General features: G+C 40.3%; 1 protein-coding gene across 1 annotated transcript in view; it reads right to left on the reverse strand.

Moving 5' to 3' along the window:
• The window catches only part of CUBN (cubilin), a 281,789-nt gene that overhangs the window by 120,791 nt on the left and 137,862 nt on the right, over positions 1 to 23,136 (reverse strand). The window lies entirely within an intron of this gene.

Genomic DNA, 23,136 nt, shown 5'->3' on the forward strand with positions numbered 1-23,136 from the left:
GATGCAAAAATGAACACATGAGAAAACAGATGAGAAATAATGATGAGTGATGAGCATTTGTTGTCAGAATCCCGACTTGTTGGATCTGTTTGTTCTTCATAGGGTAATTGTCAAGCAAGAAGAGAAATGGCAGAATTCTTTCAAATGATAGGAGTGGTATGAGGCTGATTTCAAAAATTACTTCTCTCTCTTTTTGGCTGGGGCGTGATGGCTCACACCTACAATCCCAGCACTTTGGGAGGCTGAGGCAGGTGGATCACCTGAGGTCAGGAGTCCAAGACCAGCCAGGCCAACTTGGTGAAACCCAGTCTCTAATAAAAAATACAAAAATTAGCTGGGTGTGGTAGCTCAGGTCTGTAATCTCAGCACTTTGGGAGGCTGAGGTGGGCGGATCATGAAGTCAGGAGATCAAGACCATCCTGGCTAACACGGTGAAACCCCAGTTCTACTAAAAATACAAAAAATTAGCCAGGCATGATGGGGCATGCCTGTAATCTCAGCTACTCGGGAGACTGAGGCAGGAGAATCACCTGAACCCGGGAGGCAGAGGTTGCAGTGAGCTGAAATTGAGCCACTTCACTCCAGCCTGGCGATAGAGCGAGACTCCATCTCAAAAAAAAAAAAAAAAAAATTAGCCAGGTGTGGTGTTGTCGGCTTGTAGTCAAAGGTACTTGGGAGGCTGAGGCACAAGAATCATTTGAACCCAGGAGGTAGAGATTGCAGTGAGCTGAGATTACACCACTGCACTCCAGCCTGGGCAACACAGAGTGAGACTCCATCTCAAAAAAAAGAAAAAAAATATCTCCTCTCTCTCTTTTTAATTATTGGGCTCTGTCTTGACCTAGCTGATCCTCCATGCATGTAATGAAATGGAATCTATATCACATATACCTGAAATCTCTGTATTGATTTGTAAAATTGAAGCTTACTAATTTGGTTGGAACTCAGTGTCTAGATGAATTTTTGAATACTCTTATGTGTAAACCAGGGAAATGAGTTCCTTTGCTTGGATGATTAATAATAACTCCCCTTCATTAGGTGCTTACTATGTGCCAGGAACTGGATTCAGCCCTTCACATACACATTTTATCCTCCCAAACTTCTTTCGATTTTTAAGAAGAGGACAACAGATACACAGAGAGCCTAAGTAATGGGCCCAAGTCACACAATTCCTAAGACGGGGCAGGTCACATTGAATCAGACAGCTAGATTTCAGGGTCCAGAATTGAAACCCTTTCCTCTTGTTCATTGCAAAGTATCAGCTGAGTAGGATACAGGCATCAATCCGCCAACCTTATCAGAGTATGACTGAGAGTATGAAGTTAAAACATGTCTGTTTTATTCAAAACAAAGTGCCACTTATACTTCATAAGAAAACCTTGGGAAAAAATAGAAAGTTCAGACATTCAATGTAAGAAAAGTACTCACAAGTGACTTTAAAAATCTAGTGATGATTAAAATCAGTGTTCTCTGTAGCACACAGGTATGATTGGGAGGATATTCTCAGTTTGGCTTATACAACCCAATGAATCAAATATCAATAGGATTTTTAACTCTTTGAGGAGCTAAAGCTTTTACAATAATAATGTTAAAACAAATGTGAGTCTGTTCTGGAGCAGCAAGTCTTTTTCATAATTTAATGTTCAAAGTTTAAATATATATATATATATATCCAGTCAATGAAACCCAATGACTGCTTTTCATTCAACAAAATGTGATTAAAAACTAAATTCCATTTTCTTAACCAATTCAAATTATAGTTTCCAATCTAGTATGAATGCTTCCTTTGAACTAAACGCTAGACAAAACAACATATAAACCATCACTCCCTTGAGTCTACCCTCAAATATTGGTTTAATTCAAGTCTTTAGTATTGGTTTTATGTTGTCCTAAGGTTATAGGTACAGCATCCTAAGCTTTTAGTAATGTTCTATTAATACTGTCTTGGTTTTAATATCAAAGGATAATTAATACCTTCTTAGAACATCCAAGGTTACAAAGTATGGAGAATACACCAATTGGATCTTAAGGCACAAGACTATTAACTTCTCTCAAGATAATTCATTCATTTATTTGTTTAGAATAGCATTTTTTCATTTTTATAAAAGTTTAATATTCAGTTTTATGAGTATATATCTAGTTCATTTTTTTGTTTTTAACTGATGCATAATAATTGGACACATGTGTTGGGTATAGTGTGATATTTCAACACACATACATTGTGTAATTATCAAATCATGATGTGTACCATGTCTATCACTTCAAACATTTATCATTTCTTTGTGATGAGACTGTTAAGAATCCTCTCTTCTAGCTATTTTTAACAGACTATAACATTTATACACCACGATATTGTTTACTGTGGGTGCCCTACTGTGCTTTAAAACATCAGAACTTATTCTTCTTACCTAACTATAATTGTGCACCCTTTAACTAATCTCTCCCACACTTTTCTCCCCGCTACCATCCCCAGCCTCTGGTGACCACTCTTCTACTCTGCTTCTGTGAGATCAGCATTTTTACATTTCACAGATGAGTGAGATGATGTAATATTTGCCTTTCTGTGCCTGGCTTATTTCCGTTAACATCAAGTCCTCCAGGCTCATCCATGATGATGTAAGTGACAGGATTTTATTTATTTCTATAATTGAGTAGTATCTCATTGTTTATATATACCACATTTTCAAAATCCATTCATCTACAGAGAAGTCGGTTTGTCTTCAAATGAAGACATACAAATGACCAGGAAAATGAAAAAATATCAGCATCACTAATCACCAGTGAAATTCAAATCAAAGCCACAGTGAAATACCACTTTATCCCAATTAGAAAATAACAAACGCCGGTGTAGATATGGGAAAAGGGAACATTTATACACTATTGTTGGGAATGTAAATTGATACAGCCATTATGAAAAACGGTATGGAGGTTTCTCAAAAAATCAAAAATAGAACTATCATATGATCCAACAGTCACACTCCTGGGATAAACAGACAAAGGAAATTAAGTAAGTGTGTTGAATATATCTGCATTTCCATTTTAACCGAAGCACTATTCACAATAGCCAAAATAATGGAATCAACCTACGCATCTAGTAGTTCTTAATTTTTTAACCTAGTGGAACAATGGGTTCTTTGGCATTTATAGACTTCTTCTTCTCAAAAAGAAAAGAAAAAAATTCTAAGATTTTTGCAAGTCCAGGGACTCACAAAGTAAGACTCTTCTGGTTTTTAAAAGATGTCCTCAAAAATTCAGAGGTACAAGGGGTAAGTACATATTGTTTCTTCCCTTTCAAAATCCTTGTTTTTAGTCTGAGCGGTTGCAATTCTCTCAAAGGACAGGAAGAAATAAGGGGAAAAAAGTAAACTAAAGCATTAAGGCTGGAATCTTCAGAAAATCACCTGAATGACCCAATTCCTTGGAGATCCTTTGAAAGGAGTACATCTAGAAGGTTTACAGACTCCCTAGCAATTTCCCCTACTCCTGGAATTACCAGACCTCTGCTAAAATTTATCTGGATGGAGTAATACTTCACAAGGAATGGATCAAAAATAGAAGGTTTTCTGAAGACTACTCTGGCCAACATGACAAAACCCTGTCTCTACTAAAAACACAAAAAAATTTAGCCAGGTATGGTTGTGGGTTCCTGTAATCCCAGCTACTCAGGAGGCTGAGGCATGAGATTTGCTTGAACCCAGGAGGTGGAGGTTGCTGTTAGCCATGACTGCACCACTGCATTCCAGCATGGGTGAGATTCCATCTCAAAAAAAGAAGGTTTCCGTGGGTCCCTGAATTGAAACTATACACTAATGACACCACAAATGTGATGAGCATGTTGCAATTTTACAAACTCCATAACAAATCCTAACCTATGTGATTTTCTATATAATGAAGACAGGGAGGCAAGCGTATAAGCTACAAAACTATCGTCTCTTTCTATGTAAGAAGTTAATAACTCATCCAAGCTCACAAAGCCAGTGAGCTGCAGAGTCTTCTCTCTCCAAATTCTATATTTACCATGTTACTTCTCTTTAAAATGCTCATGACACATCTCAGTCCGCTTTGTGATGCTACAGAATACCAAAGGCCAGGTGATTTCTAAAGAGCAGAAATTTATTTCTCACAGTTCTGAAGGCTGGAAAGTCCAACATCAAGGTGCCAGCAAATTAGAACCGGGTCTCTCTGCTTCAAGATATCTTGAATGCTGCATCCTCTTGGGGGAAGGAACATCACGTCCTCAAGCAGCAGAAGCACAGAAGAGAGAGAACCCACTCTTGCAAGACCCCGACTTTTTTTTTGAGACAGAGTCTCACTCTGTCACCCAGGCTGGAGTGCAATGGCACAATGTTGGCTCGCTACAACCTTTGCCTCCTGGGTTCAAGCAATTCTCTTGCCTCAGCCTCCAGAGTAGCTGGGATTACAGGCATGTGCCACCATGCCTGGCTAATTTTTTGTATTTTTAGTATAGACAGGGTTTTACCATGTTAGCCAGGATAGTCTCGATCTCCTGACCTCATGATCTGACCACCTCAGCCTCCCAAAGTGCTGGGACTACAAGCGTGAGCCTGGCCGTAAAGCCCTTTTTATAGCAAAATTAACCACTTCTCGATGGCAAGGCTCTCGGAATCTGAACACCTCCCAAAAGGCCATACCTCCTGAAACTGTTGCATTGGACACTTAAGTTTACAACACAGAAACTTTTGAGGGAACACATTCAAACCACAGCATGCTAGTTATTAAGTTTTATGTACCTAATTGTCATTTTATGAAATTTTTAAACCTCAAGCTATCGAGGAGGGAGAATGTTTTTAACAGAGTTTGAAATATAAATTCTTTTATTTGAGTGTTCTTAACACTTGTAATATCAAATCAATATTCTCACATTTAAAGTTTCAATTTATAAAATTACACAAGAAAAGCACTTCAAGGAAGAAAATATGGGAAACCTTGTTCCCATTCATTTATAATTCTAAAGTTATAAAAATCATCAATATGCATTTTCCCTTAACTTCCATTTAGTTCCCAAGGCAAAGCTAGCAAATGATATTACTATCGGATACATATATAACATATTAACATAACATATAATTCTTAGGTAAGCCTAATTCCAAGAGTTTGCTAGGCCTCAGCATTGATTTTCCAATTGCTACTTAAGTGGTAAAAGTCAAGGCAATATCCAAACAAAATAAAACTTTACATCTCAACTAATTCATTTCTGGGTTCAAGTGATTCTCCTACCTCAGCCTCCCAAGTAGCTAAGACTGCAGGTGCATGCCACCACACCCAGTTATTCTTTGAATTTTTAGTAGAGACAGAGTTTTTCCATGCTGGCCAGGGTATTTTCGAACTTCTGACCTCAAGCGATCCCTCTGCTTCAGCCTCCCAAATTGCTGGGATTACAGGCATGAGCCACTGTCCCTGGGCTCATATATAAATTTCTAATGAAATCTGACAACATACAGAAAAGTTAAAAGCTAGCAATTCCACTTCTGCAGGTCTACACTAGAGAAACTCTTACATGGTTTCATACAGATATTGCTACAAGAATATTCAGCTTAAAAAGTTGCTACAGAAAAATATTGGAAGAAACATCAATGTTCATTAACAGGAGAATGGCTAGAGGACTTGTGGTGGGTACATAAAATGAAACGTGTGGTGACCAAAGGAATGCATTAGATCTGTACGCATTACAATGCAGAAAACGTGAAAACAGAATGAGTGAATAGAGCAAGTGGAAGGATATGCAGCATGTGACATGATTTACATAAAGTCTTAAAACATGCAAAATAATATTTTAGAGTGTGTATGGATGTACTCATACAAGGAAAAAACTATAAAAACCATCATGGGAATCATAAACCAGAAATCTCATTAGCAACCTAGGCAATACCATTCAGGACACAGGCATGGGCAAGGACTTCATGACTTAAACACCAAAAGCAATGGCAACAAAAGCCAAAATAGATAAATGGGATCTAATTAACCTAAAGAGTTTCTGCACAGTAAAACTATCAGAGTGAACCGGCAACCAACAGAATGGGGAAAAATTTTTGCAATTTACCCATCTGACAAAGGGCTAATATCCAGAATATACAAAGAACTTAAACAAATTTACAAGAAAAAACCAAACAACCACATCAAAAAGTGGGCAAAGGATACAAATAGACACTTTTCAAAAGAAGACATTTATGTAGCCAACAAACATATGAAAAAATGCTCATCATCTCTCATTAGAGAAATGCAAATCAAAACCACAATGAAATACCATCTCACACCAGTTAGAATGGTGATCATCAAGAAATCAGGAGACAACAGATGCTGGAGAGGATGTGGAGAAATAGGAACGCTTTTACACTGTTAGTGGGAGTGTAGATTAGTTCAGCCACTGTGGAAGACAGTGTGGTGATTCCTCAAGGACCTAGAACTAGAAATATCATTTGACCCAGCAATCTCATTACTGGGTATATACCCAAAGGATTATAAATCCTTCTATTATAAAGACATATGCACACATATGTTTACCACAGCAGCATTCACAATAGCAAAGACTTGGAACCAACCCAAATGCCCAGAAATAATCGTCTGGATAAAGAAAATATGGCATATATACACCATAGAATACTATGCAGCCATAAAAAAGGATGAGTTCATGTAATTTGCAGGGACATGGATTAATCTGGAAACCATCATTCTCAGCAAACTGACACAAGAAAAAAAACCAAAAACCACATGTTCTCACTCATAAGTGGGTGTTGAACAATGAGAACACATGGACACGGGGAGGGGAACATCACATGCCAGGGTCTGTTGTGGGGTGGGAGGCTAGGTGAGGGATAGTAGGGAGTGGGTGGATAGGGGAGGGATAGCATTAGGAGAAATACCTAATGTAGATGATGGGGTGATGGATGCAGCAAACCACCATGGCATATGTATACTTATGTAACAATCCTGCATATTCCGCACATGTACCCCAGAACTTGAAGTATGATAAAAATAAATACATAAAAATCTATCTAATTAGCAGTTTCCTCTGGGATAGGGAACAGGGAATGGAATCAATATGGGTGCACGTGGGATTTCACCTGTGTCGTGAACAGTTCATTTATGTTTGGGAAAAAACAAAAGAAATTGAAGCAAATATGGCAAAATATGAAGATTTGGCCAGTCTGGACAAGGAGAAGTTTTTGTGCATTATATACTTTGTGTGCATTATATAGTCTGTATTTTTCTACACACTTAAAATATTTCATAAGAGAGTGTTCAATAAAGAAAGTAAAATCTATATAAAGGAAATATACTTTTCAAAAGAAGTATATTCAATCTTAGGAATACTAAGATTCACATATAAAGATACTCCTCATAGCATTGTTATAACAAGAAAAGAAAAAAACCATTAATAATCTCAATGGTGAATAATGAACCTGTGGCTAACTGAATTACAGTATGTCCATTTGACTGATACCCAAAGAAACTATTTTTAAAAATATTCAGATAATATGAAGAGAAAATAGCAGGATATAAAATTATATATGGTATTATCTTAACTATGCATGTCTGTGTGTGCATGTGTCTATATATTTGTATGTATGTGTTTGCGAGGGAAATAAACCAAGATTTCGATGGTTTGTATCTATATTGCAATACTAAAAATGGCATTAACTTCTTATTATTTCTTTTCTGTATTCTACAAATTTAATATGAGGAGCATGTAAGGTTTAAAAATAAAATCTATATTTAAAGTTTCTTAGTGTTTCATCATTTAGGCACATAAGTGGCTACACATAGACATGAAGGAACACTACTCCTATAACAGCACCACAGTACCCAAGCCAGATGGCCACTAATGCCCGTTAATCTAGCCTCTTGCTGCCTCCAGGAATGTATCAGGTTTAATGGACATGGCTTCTGTTTTAAGATTTCCAAAGCATCTGGTCATTGGCTAATATCTGTAACTGTGCCACCTCCTCTCCCCTAAGCCCTAGGCTCATAGAGCCAACTGTATAGCAGACATCATATCTTCTATATTCCACAAACCCTGAAAATCAGTGTCTCAAATTGAAGCCATCTTCCTGCCCCTCTCATTTCTCTTTCACTGACATCTGTTGCCTCAGCAAATGCTGGAAACATGTACCCAATGGCCGGACCATTTTAGGACCTGCCACTCCCCGCTAAATGTAATGGGTCAGTACGTTCTGCCATCTCTCTGTCCGATGTATCACTTGGCTCCTTCCCTTTCCTTCACCCATGTCCCTCTCTGGTGTCTTGATGTAGGTCCTCATTCCATCTTGCCTAGGTCATTAAAACAGCCTGAAATTCCCCCTGCTTTACACTTGTAGCCTCCTTCCATTCAGTCTCAAAACAACTGCCAGTGCACAGTGTACCCTTTCTAAAATGTAACATCAAATACAAAAGTAAAGCTGAGCATACATTTTTTAATTGCATGAAATAGAGACCAATAATCACGCATGCTCTGCTTAAGAACTAAAGACCACATGATTGACATGGACGTGATGCAGAGTGCTTCAGCGGCTGCCACTCTCTGCTGTAATCAAAACCCTGGAGTGATTAAATGGCTTGTGACCACCTGACTGAAATGTCAGTCATCATCTGCACCCCTCAAGAGTGAGGGGGAAAAATGAATTGTAGCTTCCTCAGTAATACCTGCATTTTTATTTCTAAAAACAGGAATATACTCCCTGAGATTGTTGGAGAGTAGGAAGTGGGGAATGTTTTCTATTGCACTTCTTACCTTCTAGTTCATTAAGTTTCATCTTACCCAGGGAGCATATTTTTTTAAAAGATTACTTAAGATTTTTAACATAGCATTAATAGTCATAGAAGCAGGAGTCATTGTAATAGAAAAATTAGGAATAGCAGCTAATACTTATCTGTACCAGACACTGATATGTACTTTAAATACTTTTAATTTCAATTCTTACAGTTCCACTTTGCAGCAGGGAAAACTGAGCTTCCAAAAACATACATGACTTGCCCAATCGCACGCTGAGTAGTGCAGAGCCAATATACAAACCCTCTCTGCCTAATATCTGACCAATTATGATTAAACCTAGAGAAAAGGTAAAATCAAGTTGTATTCATTCAGTTAGAATATTGAGAGACCATGATTCTCTGAAGCTAAGCGGGATGTCCATGGTCTCCAAGAAGGATGACCACAGCAGCTCTGGAAATAGGGTGGGCGTCTCCTCTCCTTTGTATCTAGACCTGCAATCAAGCATCCTCAGTAGCATTTGAGAAAGTCTTGTATTGGGCTCCTGTGGCCTTCCGGGTGGTTGGCATCTGTCCTGCATTCCATTCCACTGAACGTGCATGGGATTCCCAGCATGGCTCACTAAGCAGAATGGGTAACAAAGAGCATAGTGTCTGGGGGCAATAAATAAACCCAGAACTTCTGTCCCTGCCATATACACTTGATTCTATTCCTGGATTCAGATATAAATCTCCTCCTCGTCCTTTCCTGGTCCAACCCCCATTCTCTGGTCTAATGTGGCCTTATTTCTCACCTTGAACCGGGTCTAATTTGGCTTTCAACCTGATCCTTATGCTTTACTACATTTATTTTATTTTATTTTTTGAGGCAAAATCTTGCTGTGTGTCACCCAGGATGGAGTGCAGTGGCATGATCTAGGCTCACTGCAGCCTCTGTCTCCCGGGCTCAAGCGATTTTCCTGCCTCGGCCTCTGGAGTAGCTGGGATTGCAGGCATGCACCAGTACAACTAGCTAAGTTTTGTATTTTTAGTACAGACAGGGTCTTACCATGTTGGCCAGGCTGGTCTTGAACTCCTGGCCTAAAGTGTCTGCCAACCTCAGCCTTTCAAAGTGCTGGGATTACAGGTGTGAGCCACCGTGCCCTGCCCGCTTTACTACATTTTAAACTCCAGATGGCAACGCAGTTCTCCTGTCCTGGATTGCCTTCAAGCTTAGCAGGGTGCAAAAATGTGGTGAAGGATAAGGCACAGAAGAGAGAATTCACATGGAGGTGTAAAGTCCATTTTGAGGATCGAGAGTTATTTTTATATGTTATATATGGCAATGTAGCTGCTAATGGAATTCCCACTTTGGAATCTGAACTGCTCCAAAATAGAGGAAACATTAAGTGATAGGGAAGGGATCCCTCCGGAAATTATCCAAGCTGTTTCAGTCATAAATGTGAGTGCGGAAGGAAATGAAAATATGACTCATTATAGCATCTTTTCTTGGGGCTGGGGAGGGAGGAAGCATCAGTTTCCCCCGTCAGTGATTTTTTTTCCAGTTATGTTCTTTGGAAATTAAATACTAAGTTCAATTCACAACGACACATCTCATGTCAGGACGTGTTCACCCCTATTTCTCTGTTCTACAGTCTGCCACTCAGTCTTCACATTTTACAGGAGACTATAAACTCTAAAAATTTACAGTTGCTGCAAGCGCTGACTCAAAGATTCCTGGAAATGCTGATACGAGAAGAAATCTAATCTGCTCATTTTACTTTCACAAACAAACATTTAAGGAGAGTCAGAGCTGAAATGTAAACCAAGCCAAACCAACCCCCTGTCCACAGAGTGAGAGCTGTGGCTTCAACTCAACTCTTCCCTCATCTTGCAGTTGCAAAGCACTGGCTCAGCATTTGGTTGCTAATATGGCACCCACACCGGGATGTCAAGTAGCTGAGCAGGTTAACAAATGTAAGTCACAAGATTAATGTTCGAGAAAAAGATCATCCTCAAGCGTCAAATGGAAACAAAAATTCCTGTCGTGGGGAGTGAAGGAGGGAGAGAAGAAAGAGAGAGAGAAGGATAGAGGGAGGAGAGAGAGAAAGAGAGGAGAGATAGGGGAGAGAGAGGGAGAGAGAGGAACAAAGAAAGAGGTAAAGATAAGAGGAAGAGGGAGAGAGCAAGAAGGAGAGACAGAGGGAGAGAGAGAGGGAAAGAGGAAGAGAGGGAGAGAGAGGAAGAAGGAAAGAGAAAGAGAAACAGAAAGGGAGAGAGAGAAAGGAAAAGAGAGAGGGAAAGAGGAAGAGAGGGAAAGAGAGGAAGAAGGAAAGAGAAAGAGAAACAGAAAGATAGGGAGAGAGAGAAAGGAAAAGAGAGAGGGAAACAGGAAGAGAGGGAGAGAGAGGAAGAAGGAAAGAGAAAGAGAAACAGAAAGATAGGGAGAGAGAGAAAGGATAAGATAGAGACTGGCTTCTGTCACAGATTTATTTGTAAAACAATAAATATTTAAAGAAGAATTGTTTCCATTATCTCTGAAGCACCGAGTTCTATTATTCCTGTGTCTGTTTGCTCTGCTTTGGAAACGATCAGTGTTTTAAAAGGAAACACATCATGGGTGGTGTCTTACAAAAATAAAACAGAAGAGGATGCTGCGTTAGGTGTCTGCCCTGTTCCACCCTGCACTTTATTGTCGAATACTGGGAACAACAACAGACACTGCAGGTTTGGGTGGGAGTGCAGGGATTTTTTTTTCCCAGTTCATATCAGACACTTTTCTTTCTCCTAGATAGGCACAAAAAACTTTAGAAGTGACTAATCATGTTGCTTTTTCTTTTTGGTGCTAGGCTCTGTTAGACCTTGTGTGTGTTTGGTCCAAATGAGAGGCAGGATCTGGACCATGGTCAGCTTGCTTTGACCTGCTCCTTGCTGATTCTCACGAGGCAGACATTCCAATGAGCTGAGTAAAGAGGATGCTGGAAGCAGAGGTCGGGAAATCTCCAGGGGCCAGCTTGTGCTGCTGCAGAGACTTCCCTCTTCTGCTCTCACACTGAGCTACAAGCAGCCTTTCCAGATCAATAAGAGCTTGCAGAGCTACATGAATCTAAGACTTAGAAGAAAGGCTCTAATTAAGCAATTAAACTGTCAGTCAGAGGTCACTTTAATACTCAGTCTTCGTGAAAGGAAATGTAATGAAGCACCTTTGTGCTAACCAGACAGGACCATCCCCAGCCAATGAGTCCCATAACTGCCTTAGCAAGAAATACTCATGATGTGTCATTCAGGAGAGCCCAAGGTTACTTATGCCAGACACTTGAAGGTGACTGAGCAGAAAGTACAAATATATTGCCAAATGTGTTGAAACCTGCCTGCAAGTCCAGCTTCCTGATTAGCTCCCCATGATGCCATCACCATTTCGACAGAAGTCACAAAATTCAGTTTTTCTCTTTTCTCATTATAGCATCATGCAATTCTAGAAAACGCACTTCTGTGATGTTATCTAAGTCCTCATGTGGCTCACAACGGTAAGACTGTATGTCAGTAACAGAGCCAGGGAGTGAACTCAGTACAGCACGTTCCAGATGCTGTCCTCTGAGATTTGTGAGATCATTGCAGAAGTAAAGATGACAAAAATTCATTTATTCAGCTATGCATTCATTAAAAATGCATGCACCAAAAAGACTGGTGCTTTAGGGATATAAAGACTACTGCTGTGGGTTCTGTGTAAGAGGATGGAGGCTGGGTATTACTGTTCCATTTTTAAATGTTCATTGGTTTCTTCTACTTGGTGAGTTTTGCCTTTATTTCCACGACACTAGCTTGCCTCCACTTGGAACGTATGGCGACTAGCCCTAGTCTAAGAAGAGCTTTCTATTGTATTCCCAGAAGAGTATGGAGATAGTCCTGTGGACCAGAGATCATGGGAAGGCCTGGTGGTTGCAGGAGGCTGACTTCTTTGAGAATGAAACCATCACCAACATCACTGGGCCCTTAGTGGCCATTTTATCTGCCATCTTGTCCTCCTCTTCTTACCCACATATGCAACTCCTAACTGAATCCTCTTCCTTAGTTTTCTTCTCTCTGCTTGTGTTTCCCAGGCACCTGACTTTATAAATAAGCAAACCAAGAACCCCGAAGCCATGAAGAGAGTAAGGGGTGATGCCATGCCTGGAAACAAGTGCCTGGAAGTGTCTGGTACATATTTGGTATCAAACAGCGAAGTAATGAAGGGAACCCTGACCTCCTGGCTTCAAAGCAGGGATGCTTTCCATTTCATAGCTGAATTCTTAACACTTTTCCTTATATTGATCAATGAAGGCTGGCTTCACCAGATACAGAAGTCAAAGTGGGCCGGGCGCGGTGGCTCACACCTGTAATCCCAGCACTTTGGGAGGCCGAGGTGGGTGAATCACAAGGTCAGGAGATCAAGACCATCATGGCTAACATGGTAAACCTGTCTCTACTAAAAATACAAAAAATTAGCCAGGTGTGGTGACACATGCCTGTAGTCCCAGCTATTCAGGAGGCTGAGCCAGAATTGCTTGAACCCGGGAGGCGGAGGTTACAGTGAGCCAAGATCACACCACTGGACTGCAGCCTAGGTGACAGAACAAGATGCTGCTTCTCAAAAAAAAAAAAAAGGGAGTCAAAATGCTACAGCCTGACTCTAAGTTTATTTTTTCCCTCTATTTTTCCAGTTTGCCATTCCATTTCCTGTACATAACTGCAATTTTTATATTTTACCAAAATACTTATTCACCTCATAGGAAGGACAGGGCTTTTGCTTTAGTACTAATCCTGCTGCTATTTTCTACCTAGTCTTGACCTGACATTTCTGGATCTCAGTATCTTTTTTTATTTTTTAAATTCATTTTTATTTTTTGCACTGCCCCACCTCCACCTTAATACCTTTTGCAAAAAATTAGGAGACAACAGACACCAAACGAGCTCTAACCTTTCTTCTCCGACCTTAACATTCTATGTATCTACATGTTTCTGACTGTTAACCATATGTTGAATAGTATTTAACATAAGCTAAATTACTATTTCTTATGCCAAAAACCCAAATTGTTACACAAGTTTTGAAAAAACAGGATGGCCGGTCCCATCCAAGCATAATTTTCTTTGGTATTAAAGAGTACACTTGAGCTCTATTAAAAATCTCCTGAACCCAAACATTATCTGACAGCATCACTGGCCACTGGATATTTTTCTCTTTGCTAAGAACTCTTGTCTAAGCAACAGGACTAGGACATTAACTTGTATGTCTCCAAAATGAATGATTGGCTTTGTATGAAATGAGACTGCAGAGATATTATGTAAGGTATTGGACTTTGGGGTATGTTTCACGTCCAGTGTCCGTCTGGCTGTAAAGGTAGAGGGCTGGTGCTTCAATGCCGACCTTTATGAATCCCTGGACAACTAACTATAACTGGGAGCCAAGCTTCCAGCCTTGCCAGGGCACTGCCTGGTCTGGGTCCAAACCTCTACAGACCTCCTGTTCCCTCAAGTGGGTCCGCTTGGCAAATACACAGCAGATCTCCACTCCAACTTACCTTTCCCTTGTGAGGGAAATAAACCAAGATTTCAATGGTTTGTATCTATATTGTAATACTAAGGATGTCATTAACTTCCTGTTATTTCTTTTCTGTATTCTACAAACTTAATATGAGGAGCATGTAAGATTTAAAAACAAAATCTATATTTAAAGTTTTTTAGTGTTCCATCTTGTTTTCCTTTTAAAACTTCTTTTTGTAAAGTTCATTTATAAATCATACAAGAAATAATAACTTAGTTTGCATATAATTTATGCTCTTTTTAATATAATACATTTATAAATCAGAAGTATCTTGTGCTAAGTCATGGGTTTCCATTTCTTGTTCTAAAAAATATGAAATCAATAGAACCCACATGGCACTTTCAGCCTCTGCCCTGAAAACATGACTTCCGCTGTTGTTTGCCTGCCTCTTACGTTCAGCTGCTCTTTCACTCTGCCCTTTTGACACAACTTAATCTTCTCTACTATTTTTGAAAAAACCAACTCTCCACTGATTTTTGTTAACTCTCGGTTACTGCCCATTTTCTCCTTATGCCACTCATTTCCATCACTCTGGGGAAAAGCTCAGATGCTCCTGCACCTCCTAACCACTGTGACTTTGAGTCTTCCACCAACACCCACCCCAATCCTGCTCCTTGCAGGTTATTAAAGTCCAGAATCCAGGGCCTTTGTTGCAGTCCTCACCCTCGTCAATATCCTCCATGGGATTTGATACCTTAGATGATCCACTCCTGAAGTTCAGCTTCCCTCGTGGTTTGAATGGAACCACTCTCTGCCAGTTCTCTGCCGAGCACTCAGCGCACCTCCTCAGCCTCCTCTCCTCTGATCCTTCATCCGCCCCTATATGGCAGTGTTTCCCCTTTCTCCTTACAAAATACTCCTAAAAGTGATTACACCTGCTCCCACAAGTTTAATAACCACTCAAATGTACAGAAATTATCCTCAATTGTTTATGTCCAGCTCACATCCCATCCCAAGCACTGAACTCATATGTCAAACTGGGTAATATTTAAACCCAAAGGTTTACAAATTCATTATCATCTACTCCCTTTCCTCAGTTAATTGCCCCATCATTCACCACCCCCCTTTTTTTTTTTGGAAACAGGGTCATGCTGTCACCTAGGCTGGAGAGCAGTGATGTGATCACAGCTCACTTCAGCCTTGACCTCCCATGCTCAAGTGATCCTCCCACCTCAGCTTCCCGAGTCATTGGGAATACAGGTATGTGCCACCTTGCCTGGCTAACTTTTAAATTTTTTTGGAGAGAAGTGGTTCCGGCTGGTGTCAAACTCCTGAGCTCACACAATCCTCCTGTCTCAGCCTACCAACGTGCTAGAATTACAGGTATGAGCCGTCACTCCTGGCCATTCACTCATTCTTTAAGCAAATATCCTTCCCTCCCTCATCCCTATCACCTGTCCCACCCACCACCATGTAATTAGCCTCTGATTCTAGGGACCGCCACCATGGCAGTTCTCTATGTGTCCCAGCGCTACATTCCCAAGACCACTGCCTACTAAGAGAACTTATCGCCTCTGATCCAAGCTCTTTCCACTGCTTCCCAAACAGACATGCTACCAGCTTTCTCTTTCTCTGCCGGCCCATTCTTCACACACTGCTGCCCGTTATTATTGCAAAATACAGCTCTGAGTATGTTATTCCCCTGTTTTACAGAAAATTGTCACTGACTCCACACTACCTAGAGGACAATGTCAAGTTCTTCACTGGAGCTGAAGAGAAGAACTCAGATGTCTTCTGCAGCCCCTTGGGCACCACACGCTCCCCAGCATTTGTTCACACTCCAAGCACAACCCTCTTCTTTCCTATTCCCAAATGCGTGTGCACCATTTCACCATCCTTCCCTCACAGCCTCCCCTTCTGGCCTCACTCCACATTTCTACTGGTGAGACTGTGCCGCTTTAATGTTGCCTCCAGTGTGAAAGCTTCCCTGGCTTCCAGGCCCGAATGAATCATGCCGGCCATTTTCACAATGATTATAGTACACCTAGCATTTAGGTATGCTAAGTCCTAGGGGCTATGCTATGAGAAGGATTCAAAAGCAGGCTCTTCTACTTAAGAGCTTGAGGCCCAGAATTACAGATGGCAAGTCCTGACCCTGACTTCTTTTTTAAAAAACTTTCATTTGGCCGGGCGCAGTGGCTCAAGCCTGTAATCCCAGCACTTTGGGAGGCCGAGGCGGGTGGATCACGAGGTCAGCAGATCGGGACCATCCTGGTCAACATGGTGAAACCCCGTCTCTACTAAAAATACAAAAAATTAGCTGGGCACGGTGGTGCATGCCTGTAATCCCAGCTACTCGGGAGGTTGAGGCAGGAGAATTGCCTGAACCCAGGAGGCGGAGGTTGCGGTGAGCCGAGATTGCGCCATTGCACTCCAGCCTGGGTAACAAGAGCGAAACTCCGTCTCAAAAAAAAAAAAACTTTCATTTTAGGTTCAAAGGTCCATGTACAGGTTTGCTATCCAGGTAAATTGCCTGTCATGTGGGTTTGGTATACAGACTATTTTGTCACCCAGGTAATAAGCAGAGCATGTGATAGGTAGTTTTTTGATCTTCTTCCTCCTCCCAGCTGCCACCCTCAAGTGAGCCCTGGTATCTCTTTTTCCCTTCTTTGTGTCCACGTGTACTCAATGTTTAGCTCCCATGTCTAAGTGAGAAAATGCAGTATTTAATTTTCTGTTCCTGTGTTACTTCACTTAGGATAATGGCCTCCAGCTTAGGATAAGCTGGGTTATCTTAGATAACCCAGGATTATGGGTTAGGATAATGGGTTCCTGTTACTGCAAAGGACAAGATCTTGTTCATTTTTGTGGCTGTGGCATATTGCCTGGTGTATATGTATGAAGCTTTCTTTATCCCATCCACCATCGATGGGCATCTAGGTTGATTCCACATCTTTGCTATCGTGGACAGTGTTGTGATTAACACGGGGATGCACGTCTGACTCTGACTTCTAAGTGCATTTCTGCTCCTGGTATTCTACACTGTCTCTTCCTCCAGTCCTGACTGAATGAACTTTCCCCAAAACACTCAGCAGCAGCAGCAGCATCATAATGGCTAGCACAAGTGGAGAACTTTCTATGTGACAGCAAGCAGGTCATCTATATTATCTCAAATACCTAACAACAAATCTAACAGAGGTCCTATTATTATCCCCATTTCTATTAAGGAAACTGAAGCTGAAAGATTAACTTCTTCCGAGGAACACAGCTAGAAAATCACAAAGTCCAGGCTTAGGCTCAGATCCACCCTACTGCAGAGCCAGGTTTCTTAGCTGAGGCACTGTGCTGACTCACACTAATGGTGTGGCTCACTTTTTATTTTAATATCTTGCCTACCTGCCTAGAGGTATCTGCTTCTAATGTCTCTTCTGCCCACTGGCTGGGATTTTCCAACTACAGTTAACCTTTGAACAACACAGGTTTGAACTGCCTGGGTCCACTTAAACACAGATTTTCATCCATCTCTGCCACCCTTGAGCAAGACCAGTGTCCCCTCCGCCTTCCTCCTCAGCCCACTCAAAGTGAAGATGAGGATGAAGACCTTTATGATGATCAACTCCCACTTAATAAATAGTAAATATATTTTCCCTTCTTTATGATTTTCTTAATGTTCTATTTTCTCTAGCTTACTTTATTATAAGAATACAGTATGTAATATATAAAACATATAAAACGTCTGTTAGTTGGCTGTTTATGTTAATGGTAAGCCTTCTGTCCACCATAGGTATTAGTAGTTATGTCTTGGGGGACTTGAAAGTTGTATGTGGATTTTTTACTGCATGTCAGGGGAGTGGGGGTCCAATGACCCTAATCCCAGCATTGTTCGAGAGCCAACTATACTTCACACAGTATTATCTAATTCTGACAACTTGTTTGGACTAGTACATTTTATTATTTTGCTTACCTACCAGCCCAAACTCCTCCCAGCACTTGTTTTTGAGTTTATTTCCCATCTCCATGCCTAAGACCAGATCACAGTTAAGGTTTCACTTCCTGCTGTCTGTTTCCTCCTGCTGCACTGTATTAAGCCAAGCCCAGCTGCATGCTGAAATATGGCAGTGTTCATAGAAAACCTTGTCTGTGTGTTTATGTCCCAAGGAGGTGGAACATCCGCCTCAGGACCACAAGAGGGAAAAACCCAGGCGTGCTGGCATACCTTTGATCTAGGCTCTAGTTTGGTCACACACTTTGTATGTTAAATTCCACAGATTATGCACTGTATCAAAGAAAAGAAGTTGTACCTGGCACCCTGAAGACGAGGACAGAAGCAAGCGGGAGAGCCATACCCACCACGGTCAGAACTATGAGTAGTTTTGTCTCTGGCCCATTCAAACATCTCTTAAAGACCCTTATTTTGTTTTAATATTTATTTCACCTTTATTCCTTTTTTTTTTACTTTTAACAGTCAGGACTTGTTATAGGCAGAAGTGCAGTGGCACTATCTCTGCTCACTGCAATTTCTGCCTCCCAGGCTCAAATGATCCTTTCACGTAGTCTCCCAAGTAGCTGGGACTACAGGTGTGTGCCACCATGCTTGGCTAATTTTTTAATTGTTTTCTAGAAACAGGGTCTCACTATATTGCCCAGGCTGGTCTCAAACTCCTGGGCTCAAGTAATGCTCTTGCCTCACCCTCCCAAAGTGCTGAGATTACAGGTGTGATCTAACACACACAGCCTCACCTTTATTCTTAAAGGAATTTTAGAAGAACATAGAGTTCCTGGCTGGTAGTTACCTGTTTTTTTTTAAACTAAATAGATAGCATTCTATTGTCTTTTTTTAAAATTTGCTTTGCTTCCAATGCTGGTTGAAAAGTCAGCATTTAGTCTCTATTTTCTAAGAAGCAATCTGTTTCCCACCTACCCACTCCTCTAGCTGACTTTAACATTTTTTCTTTATCTTTGTTATTTTGTTTTTTTTAGAAAATGTGTCATTCTATTTATCCTGCTTTGTTGTTTGGGTTCCTTGAGACTCTAATTATTTTTTTTTATAATGATGACTTCCACCAGTTTTGGAAAAGTTTTAGTCATTAGCTCTTCAAATTTTGCTTCTGTTCCATATATCTCTCTTTTTCTTGTGAGACTCCAAGTAAGTGTAAGCTATACCTTTTCTAAGTGTGCTCTATATGTCTTAACCTCTCTTATATGTTCTTTATCTTTTTTAATCCATATGTTTTCTGACTAGATTCTTAACTTATCTTCCAGTTAATTATTTCTCTCTAGTCACTACTTTTCTCTTTATCTCTGCCTAATCTCTCAAAAAAAACCATCTGCTGACATCGTAATTTTAGCTATGGTATTTATCAGTTCTCAAATTTGTAGCTGGTTCTTTTTCACATCGCAATGTCACTTTCTATAGTATGCAGTCCCTTGCTGAAAGTTTTCAGTTTGACTTTTCATGAGTTGAGTAATCACAGTTGTTTAGCAAGTGTGCCAGGTACTTTAGTATCTGGCATGTTAGTGGATTCATTTCTATTACCTCTTACCCATGTCGTCTCTCATTTTTGTTATATTGTCCCCTCATGTGCATGACTATCTTTGATAGTGTATCGGGGAAATACTAGGTAGAAGAGGGCAGTTCTCCAGCAAAGGCCACTCTCAAGCCTGGAAATCCATGGCCCTAAATGGGAACAGGCATTCCTGTTTCCATGCTCAAATGTTGCCTTTTGGCCTGTCACACTCCCTATCCTGTACTCATATAAACTCCAAAACCCAGGCTTCATGAGCAAACAAACAGATGAGCAGATGAACAGAAGAGTAGAGGAGCAGAAGAGCAGCACAGCAGAGAAAGAGAGAAGAGAATGAGCATCTGAACATTGAGAGGAGTTCAGGCAGGGACAGCCAGAGAGGAAATTGGCCACGGGACAGCAGAACTCTACGGGGAGGATCATCTTCCCATTCCACCCCCTTTCCAGCTCCCCATTCATCCATTCCACTGGGAGCCATTTCCATCACCCAATAAAATCCCTGCATTCACCATCCTTCAAGTCCATGTGTGACCTGATTCTTCCTGGACACCAAACAAGAACCCAGGTACCAAGAAGACACTGAGCTGTTTAACATTTAAGTCATCTGAGGACGGTGGAGCTAAAAGAGCACTGTAGCATGCCCACTACGGCTTCAGGGGTTGCAGGCACCCACCCCTAGATGCTACCTTGGGGCCTGGAGCCCAAGAGTGCTCGCCCTGACTCCTGCACCTGCCTCTGCATGCTCCCCAACCCATAAGGAGTTTGACCATGCTGCACCTGAACAGATGAGACATGCCCCTGTCGCATGTTCTGTGAGGGGGGTTAGAGAACTCTCCCATTTCATTGGCTATTACACATGAAAAATTATAGATAGAAATGATATCTAGAATGCTATTGTTTCTCTTTGTAGAAGACTTTAAGTTGCTTTTGCTGGATGTCCAGTGCCCAGATGCAGGAGAAATACAGGATTCACTCTCATTATTACATGGCTTCAGATTTTGGGGGTTCACTCGGGTAACTTGAACATTGGATGCAATCTCAGTGAAGGCTGTTTTCCTTTCATTTTTACCTAAGATTCGAATGGTTTGCCAAGACTGCCACCCTAACAAAGCCTGGACTCAAACTTTGGTCCTCTTTGTCCTGAGAGGCTCTCATAAAAGCTGCTAAATCCTTGTGGATCAGTAAATGCCCTGTAGGCAAAAATGGTCCCAAAGACTGGACGCAAACCTCTCTCAGATATTCACTCTGACATTTTACACTACCTCATGAACCATTTGCTATATTTAGAAAGATGTTTGTAAATGTTATCCAAAATCTCTAAATGGTCTTTGTCAGGAGAGTGGGTAAATGTTCTGCACTTTCAGTCTGCATGATGCTTTGCCAACTTAGACTCTGAAGACTCACTTGGATGGTTAATATATAGTAATAAATAAATTGAACTTTCATTAGTAAACTAATCTTATAAAATAACATTAATATCATACCATTAGAATGGGTTACTTGGAAAAATGTAAAACAACCTTTGAGTTTTCTTGAGGTAAATTTGGAAGAAGCTAGCCAGTTGGAATTTGTGTGGGAAACTATCAGGAAGCTAAAATAGAAAGATCCAGTAACCAAGAGAATCTGGTTTGTATTTGAACGAAATGCCAATAAATACAAATGAAAGATTAAAAATGTTTTGTTAGAAAATCAGGTAGCCCAGCACAAGATAAGGATGCCCTTTCTAGCCACTCCTATCAGCATAGTATTGGAAGTTCTGGCAATGGGGAATCAGGCAAGAGAAAGAAATAAAGGTTATTCAAATAGGAAGTGAGCAAGTCAAATGTTTGCAGATGACATGATTGTATATTTAGAAAACTCCATCATCCCAGCCCAAAATCTTCTTAAGCTGATAAGTAACTTCAGCAAAGTCTCAGGATACAAAAATCAATGCACAAAAATCATAAGCATTCCTATACACCAATAATAGACAAACAAATCATGATTAAACTCCCATTCACAATTGCTACAAAGAGAATAAAACAGCTAGGAATACAGCTTACAAGGGATGTGAAGGATCTCTTGAAGGCGAACTACAAACCACTGCTCAAGGAAATAAGAGAGGACACACAAATGAAAAAACATTCCATGCACATGGATAGGAAGAATCGATATCATGAAAATGGCCATAATGCCCAAAATAATTTATAGATTCAATGCTATCCTCATCAAGCTACCACTGACTTTCTTCACAGAATTACAAAAAAACTACTTTAAATTTCATATGGAACCAAAAAAGAGCCCGTATAGCCAAGGCAATCCTAAGCAAAAAGAACAAAGCTGGAGACATCATGCTACCTAACTTCAAACTATACTACAAGGCTACAGTAACCAAAACAGCATGTACTGGTACCAGAATAGACCAATGGAACAGAACAGAGGCCTCAGAAATAATGCCACATATCTACAACCATCTGATCTTTGACAAATCTGACAAAAACCAGCAACAGGGAAAGAATTCCCTATTTAATAAATGGTTTTCAGAAAACTGGCTAGTTGTAGAAAGAAAACTGAAACTGGACTCCTTCCTTACACCTTATATAAAAATTAACTCAAGATGAATTAAAGACTTAAACATAAGACCTAAAACTATAAAAACCTGAGAAGAAAACCTAGGCAATACCATTCAGCATATAGGCATGGGCAAAGACTTCATGACTTAAACACCAAAAGGAATGGCAACGAAAGCCAAAATGGACAAATAGGATCTAATTAAACTAAAGAGCTTCTGCACAGCAAAAAAAAAAAAAAAAAAAAAAAAAAAAAAAAAAAACCACTATCATCAGAGTGAACACGCAACTTACAGAATGGGAGAAAATTTTTGCAATCTATACATCTGACAAAAGGCTAATATCCAGAATATACAGAGAACTTAAGCAAATTTACAAGAAAAAAATAACAACACAGTCAAAAAAGCAGGCAAAGGATATGAACGGACACTTCTCAAAAGAAGACATTTATGTGGCCAACAAACATGAAGAAAAGCTCATTATCACTGGGTATTAGAGAAACGCAAATCAAAACCACAGTGAAATACCATCTCATGCCAGTTAGAATGGCAATCATTAAAAAGTCAGGAAACAACAGATGCTGGAAAGAATGTGGGGAAATAGGAATGTTTTTGTACTGTTGGTGGGAGTGTAAATTAGTTCGACCCTTCTGGAAGACAATGTGGCGATTCCTCAAGGATCTAGAACCAGAAATATCATTTGACCCAGCAATCCCATTACTGGGTATATACCCAAAGGATTATAAATCATTCTACTATAAAGACACGTACACATGTATGTTTATTGTGGCACTATTAACAATAGCAAAGACTTCGAACCAACCCAAATGTCCATA

This window comes from Callithrix jacchus, chromosome 7 (genome assembly GCF_049354715.1).
Source record: "Callithrix jacchus isolate 240 chromosome 7, calJac240_pri, whole genome shotgun sequence".
In the NCBI taxonomy this organism is placed as follows: Eukaryota; Metazoa; Chordata; class Mammalia; order Primates; family Cebidae; genus Callithrix; species Callithrix jacchus.